The sequence below is a fragment of the Vitis vinifera genome, chromosome 2, assembly GCF_030704535.1.
Source record: "Vitis vinifera cultivar Pinot Noir 40024 chromosome 2, ASM3070453v1".
Taxonomy (NCBI): Eukaryota; Viridiplantae; Streptophyta; class Magnoliopsida; order Vitales; family Vitaceae; genus Vitis; species Vitis vinifera.
In genome coordinates this window covers 20,087,764-20,095,626 of record NC_081806.1, presented here as the reverse complement: position 1 = coordinate 20,095,626, position 7,863 = coordinate 20,087,764, and positions in this window count along the sequence as shown.

The following is a 7,863-nucleotide window of genomic DNA, read 5'->3' as shown; positions in this document are numbered from 1 at the left end:
ACATGATATGGCTACAACATGCACAAACTTTAGAGAACAATAAGGCTCTTTGGAAAGGTAGATTCGGTTTCCAGTTTGACATACCAAGAGAGGATTTTCTGAGAAACAGTCGCACCATCAATATAAAGAAGGGGGCTGCCACTTCAAGTTTTCATTATGTAACAGATTTTGATCCAAATAGGATCACGCACAGCCTGAAAATAAATATACGAATGCATGATATGGGTGGGATTTTCCATGGGTTGTAGGCACCATCTTGGGGAGAGCTTTTCTTTTGGAGAGAACATGCCTACATAGCCCATGCACAACTTGTACCTCTCCATGACTGCTATAAAGCTTCCAACACCACGCATGCATAGATGAGTCTTCTCCACGGGGCAACAAATGAGAGAGTCCATAGCTGCCATCCGTGATTCAAAGACACAACCGACTCCATGCACCATTGCTCCATACACACGCAACCGTCATGCTCTGTCCATTGAGTGGCAGTCACTCCACCATGCACTCATAGGAGGGATTGGGACATGATTTGCACCTTTTGGGGATCTTAGGATGAAAATAATATAGGGGGGACGATGCCCAGATTTTCTCAAAGAAAAATTGGGTTGCAACTTTGAGGAGAAACTACCATCATCACCGCAAAATATCTCTGAATGATGCTCCATAAGATGAAAGATAGGTTGCACCATTAAAAAATGAAATTGGTGGCTGCATCTTCAAATGACCACATACATATAGCTTGGAGACATTGCCACAATCCATGCATCCATTCGAAAAAAGGAATATCATGCTGCTTTGGGAGGGAAAAGAAAAAACAAAAAAGGAACCAACCACCATGTCCACAAGAGAAAGATGCATAGTCCACATTTGATGAGGATTCATACAACCACATAAAAGTGGAAATGGACTAGCATATAAAATCAATATAGCCATGCATGGATTGAAGGAGTAGTCTACTTTCATAGAGAAAAACAGTCAGCGCACCTAGAGGAGGGATTTCCACTTTCCATTAACAATCACATGGCTATAAATAAAATAATGTCACGGATTCTCTTCATGAGTACGTTTACATTGAGGGGATGCACAGTCCAGAATGAAGACAACCTGCATGCATAAATGGATCTCTACATGAGCTACAATTTTTAAGAGAAAACAGTCTACACCTTTGGACTTCGAAACAACCCCCATGCATTGATCTGAAAAGTAAGTTCACATTCTTAAACTTGTTTTATTTTAATTTAAATTTATCTCTTCAATTTAGATTTTTTTATTTCTTATTGTTTTAATCAATTGGTAAAATTGCTTTTGTACTAAAGTTTGTATTTTTTTTAAACCTGTTTTCATCCATTTTAATTAGTTTGGATTTTAGTTTTGATAAGTACGGATGTATTCGTTGTATTAGCTCTGATGATTGGATTTTAGTTTTGATAAGTACAAATGTAGTTTGCTGTATTGGTTTTGATGAATAATGGACTTTAGTTTTCAAATAATTGTTGATGCTAATTTGGATTTTAGTTTTTGATAAATAATGAGGTTAGTTTGAGTTTGAGTTCTAAAATTTTCATTGAGTATTAGTTTCTTTAAGTTTACATGTTTGATGTCTTTTAAAAACTTATTGAGTATCCATTTGTTTAAATTCACATGCTAGATGACTCTTAAAAATTTACTGAGTTTTAGTTTGATTAAATTCACATGGTAGATACCTCTTAAAAAAATTCATTAAGCGATATATGGGATGTTATATGTGATTGAATTGTTAGTTCTCTTTATCTTTGATACTTATTTTATAGGCACTTTAGGGAATTCTTAAGTTTGAACTTTCTTTTAGAAAAGGTTTTTTGTTAAATTGATATTTTAAGTTGAGTCAAACTTAGTTTTTTGAAAAATGAATTTTTCCATCATAAGTTTGGCTCCTTGATCCCAAATGAAATGTAGTAAAAAAGGGATCCAATTTAGATTTTCTCTTATTTTCAAAACCCTTTTAAGTTAGAAATCAAAAATCTCTATTTTGTGTATATTGATTGGGATTTAACAAATCATTGGGTCCTTTTTTTTTTTTACTTCCCTTAAAGTCATTTTCAAAAGCATTTAAATCACCAATAAAAGGTTTTAGAAAACATTCACTTTAGCTTTAGGCAAATAACACACTTTTTATTAAAATTATGCAGCTCATTTAATTTAAGTTGCATTTCTCCTTTGTTGGTTTTTCAAAAATTTGGTTTTTAGTCACATAGGTTTGGACTTGTACTCCAAAACTAATGGGGATCAGTTTTCACTCAACCACTGACCCTTTAGATTTAAAATTCGTTTCAACAACTTTAGAATATTTTTAAAAAATTTCCAAAACTTGAATGATTTTTCTCACTTCTTTAACTTGAATTTAAATTTTCGTTTGAGTTAGAAAGAAATTATGGAATAGAATATATAAACGAGTTTTTAGGAGGGCTTTGTTTTCACCTAGTTTTGGACACCCAAAATCTTTTTCTAAAAATAAAATAACAAATGACTTTTTAAATTTGATTTGATATTTTTCCTTAATTATAGATTTCTTGAAATTAATTTTAGACATATAAAATATTAAAAAAATATGTTTTTTGAGAGATATATGATTTTTCAAATTCATACATATTGTACATAATGGAATCTGGACATCTGATTAGTTGGAGTGTTTTAAAAATATTTTTGAGTATTACCTGACCTTGGATTTATTTTTCCTGTGATATAGATACTTTGAAAATTTTGTTTGATTTTTTTTACAATTTTATGTGATATCTTATTATTTTTAAAAAATTTGTATACACATACTACTTTTTTTTACCAAATCTAGACTTTGTAGAACTTTTGGGTGTCTTTGCTGCAATCTATCATTTGAATGAGTGTCTAGTTTTTGATATGTTGTTTTAGAAGTGTAGGTGTTGTTTCCTGAATTCTTTTGTAATTAAATTCTACTCCAAGACTTTTTTTTAGAAATTGTTTTGTGATGTTCCCTTTACTAATTGCATGTTGATGATCTTATACTTTTCTTGAATTTATTATTTATTTTTGGGGTCATCTGACTTATCTTGGCTCAATTTTGGCTTTGGTACTGTATATAAGACATAATGAATATGTTATATGATTTACACTTGTCCTAACCACTCTAGCTTTTTTGGAGGAATCTTATAAATTGTGCATGTTATCTAAGTACACTCTCTATCACTTTCTTTTCGGAATTCTATGAACATGCATGTTGTTGTGAGCTTTGTCTATGTTTGATTCCATCCTTAGGTGCCTAAATATCTATTCGATTTGCTCTGATTAAATACATGTTGTGTGATATTTTTCTATGTTAAGTTTAATGTCTTATGATAGCGCTTGAGAGACAGTCTAGGTATACATTCTAACCTTCATTTGCGATTGTGATTTGATTTCTTTTTTGGCATGCTAATTTTGAAATCACTTTAGCCTACCTAGGTACCTTCAATCAATTGATTAATTGTCACATTTCCCTCAACTTAGTCATTAGAGACCTATTTAGGGTTTAGAGGGGTGCTACCTCTTAGAGGTATCTTTCCAATAGGTAACCCGATCCTCGGACCAAGATTCAAGTTTTTCAAGTCTTGTTTTTCCAAAACTATGGAGTCACTTCTTTAGGGTTTTCTTTCTTATTTTATTTTCCTTTTTAAAATAAAATAAAATAAGTGACGACTCTAACTTTTCCAAAACTAATTTTTCACCAATAAAATTGAGTTTTGCCATTAAGTGGGGACACATGTGAAAAATGCGGGTCCACACTAGCGTTGATCAAATTGTCATGAAAATTAAGTTTTTACGTACCAACGTATCAATGGGCCTCATCCCACCTAGGCATTACAGTTGCTATCGCGTTAGACCATACAACCTGAATACGAAAAAAAACCTTCTTGTACAAATCGGTAATAAAACACAAGAGAACCTATGTCAAATGACAATAATTGCAAATTACAAAAGAAACATATTACAAAATAAATGTCATAATCATAAGACCACCAAAGGCATGCTTCTCACATAAGATCCCGACTAGAATCAAAGGTGTAATTAGCAATACTGATGTCCTCGTGGCTAAGTTTACTGTATTTTGCCACGCAATAGATAACAAAGGGCGACTTGCATGGAGAAGCATGGTGTTGGATACACCGTCGAGTCGTCTTCTTCTTTTCAAGATGACTATTACAACGATGATGTTGGAAGGTGAAGTATCTGAAGGTGGTGATGTCGGTTGCAACAAATTTGTGTCATAGTTAGGTGGAGGCCCACTTGGCACTGCATCCGGATGCCCACTAGTCAATCCTTGAAGGGTAAAATCAAGAATGAAAGCTTTAGGGGTGTTTGCTTAAGGAGTGAAAGATGCACTAAGACCACCTACTGCCTCCGAAAGTGTTGACGCTAGTTGCAACGAAGCTGTGTCATTTGCAACTGGAGGCCCATTTGGCATTAGATCAGGAAAGACATCTTCAGAGACATATGCTTCAGGACTAAATGATGCACCAACACCAGCCGTTACTTCTACACCATCACTTAGTTTAGGCGAATCATGGTTAATAATGGATGAGCTTGGCTAAAACCTCATTAGAGATTTGATGTCGTTAAGATGGAGAGAGATCAGTGTATTAACACATAGCCACATTAATGCAAAGTAGAATACATTGAATAGCATAATCTTCATTTCTCATAGGTACCTGTAGGTTGTTAAGAGCATTGTTGGCCTAAAGGGTAGCATCGGGTTAAGGGGGACTCGTTTGATCAGGTGTCACTTCTTCAATTCGTGCATGCATAAACTGTAGGCCAATGAGAACAAAATTTTAAAAATAGCTAGTTCAATGGACTTTAGTTGATTGACACTAATGTAAATAATATACAATGAAGATACATATACAGTATGGGTACCACATGTGTGAAACCCAACTATCCTAACATCTTAACCTTAATTTTCAACCATTTTTTAATCAAATTTTCATTCCAGTGCACACAATGAGGCGTTGCACTGTCAATTTGCATCAGTGGAAAGTTGGAGAAACAAACATAGAAGAGCTATTAATGAAAGAAAGTATTAAAGAATCTCATCGTGACATGAAAATTGACAAGTAAAGTTGGTATAAGACGGGGAGTTTTGGTAAGGACAAATCTGCAGGAACAACAAACAGCCCTTAATGTAAAACCCCCCACTTTGTCGGTGGTCATGTACGACATGCATAAGTTCATCAATGAGGAATTGTCGCCAGTTAACATCTCTTATTAGTGATTCGGGGAGGGCATGCCATAAGGCATGGTGACCTTCCAAGCCCATCGTAGGGGCAAAGAGAGTAGCACACACAAAAATAATAAATAGGCAATGAAATTTTGTGGCATTCTCTGTTTCAACCATGAGATCTTCAATCTCTATAATGGATGGAGCATGGCCCTCACGAATGTAGTGGTTGTCGAGAACCGGTTTCTTTTCACTAGAGGGGATTCCAAATACTAGTTGTACATGATTACAAGTCATGGGAATGTTGAGAGCTTCCTCCAACTGAAGCTTGCAATATGCCACATTAATCTTCTGCAAAATCCCCATACACAACCCTATATTCAATTGCTTACAAGCAATCTGCAGAAAGCCACCGAATCCAAGCTCATGCACCAATTCATTTCTCTCATTCGATATTTGTTGCATCGCAGCTAAAAATCCTTGGGGTGAACATCTTAATTGAGATGGCATTATGCTAATACACATACAAGTTAAAGTTAATGTGATTAGCAGATAGGAAACAAATGCACAATATGACTATAATCAAAGTTGTGTTTGCTGAAGAATAGGTTGTAACTCTGCCTTACAATGCTATTTAAATGAAAGACACAATGATGCTTATGTAAAAAAAGTAGGAAGTTAAAACGGTTATTTACATTTTCTATATTAAACCAAAATATATTTGTATACCCTCTCTAAGATGGTGCATGTCATCAAAACCAAGTGAATAATACAATTACCATGGAAGTTGAAAAACAGTGTTACGTGTACAATAAAGGGTTGGGTGTGCATGCAATCCAAAACATAACTAACAATTGCATGGTACATCATTTGATCAAACGTCCAACTTTAGGCCATAAACACTATTACGTTTAGATTGCCATGGTGGTACTCTTAAATTTTGCAAGGGTGTAAAATGCCAGCTATGTAAGAGAGACATAGATGCATGATAGACAGTAGAGAATTAAATTATAATATACATGAATCTGGTATACAGACGAATGACTAGGATAAAGAGAATTTATGATGTATATACATTTAATAAAGGCAATATGTGCAATACAAATAACATGGATTCTAAATTACACCACAAAATGGGATTGAATGAAAGGATAAATGAATTAGGGTCACACAATAACACACACACACATGCTCACAAATACCAGCTCAATAATTATATGGACATGGAAGAAGAAAAGGGAAATAAAATATCTTTATAATAACACAACCCAAGGCTCTTATATCTTATAATTGTTGTACATTCAACTTCTAGAAGGTTTGCTTGCTTTGGTAAGGATGTAGTTACATGCCATTGTGACATCATTAAACAAACTATCAAATCAATAATTGACAATAGTCCGACGGTTTGTTACTTAAGTGGTTAAATTATATAATAAAGGTGAAACATATGCTAACTTCAATATGATTGTTAACAATTCTATGTTCCGAACCATGGAAAGGAACTACCATGAATGAATCCTATGTAAATGTATAGTTGATAAAGATGATACATCTTTCAACCTACATAGCTTCTTGTTGCGGAAAACTCTTCATCCAACAACTACTAAATGTGCATTTCACAATGTGGGGATAAATAATTAAATAAATTGGAGATGAAAACCACCAACTGTTTCACCCCATCTCACATGAAGTACACAATTGAACATACACTATTACATTAAGGGGATAAGACTGTTACTTTTACATTTAACCATTGTACATAATCAATCTGAATCCTAAGTGACAATTGCATCCTACATGATTCAACAAGCATTAGGAAAAAATTATTTTACCATAACATGTAATCTTATGCAAATACACTCCTAAAGTATACGAATTCATGGGAAAAAAATGAATTATGATAAAGTGTAAAAAGCTATATACTTGATACCATCAACCCTATCATCAATTCTATTGAAATAGTCCATACAATGTTTAACCACTTAGACACCTCACACATTGATGATATGCATCATGAATATATGGATTTTATACCACTAAATCAGACAAATTACAACTTTATGTTCACTTTCTGGTGCCAAAGCAATTAAAATGATAATCACCATGACTACTAACACATGGTACATATGTCTGTTGAGTTAACATATGACTTAAACGAAACAAAAACTGTACAATTGTAGATATATTAGTAGGTAAAATAAAACATTCCATTGTTTTTTATGTTACATGTACAACAACTTATTGAAACGATGAGATTTTAAAGCATCTAATGGATTAATCACAAGAGATACTAATGTATTAAAACTAACTGATATATCACAAAGAAACCTATTTATTAATTTAAATCAACCACATATGAATATTTTTTGCTTTCATCTAGTTCCCACCATAAAATAAAAAAGCAAATTTTAACACATTCAAATCTACGAAGGGAGTACTCAACAACACAACTTCTTATGTTTATTAATTTAAGATCCCTGTACACCAATTTTTGAACACAATGTTCATTCCCACATTGAAAATCCATTCTTTTCATTACTGCTTCATAAAGTGTGATTATGGTTTAGGTTGCACATCCTTTAAGCTAAATTCATTCCACAATTACATCTCAGTAATATGTATAAAATAAAGACCAACCTAGTATGTTCTTAACCATA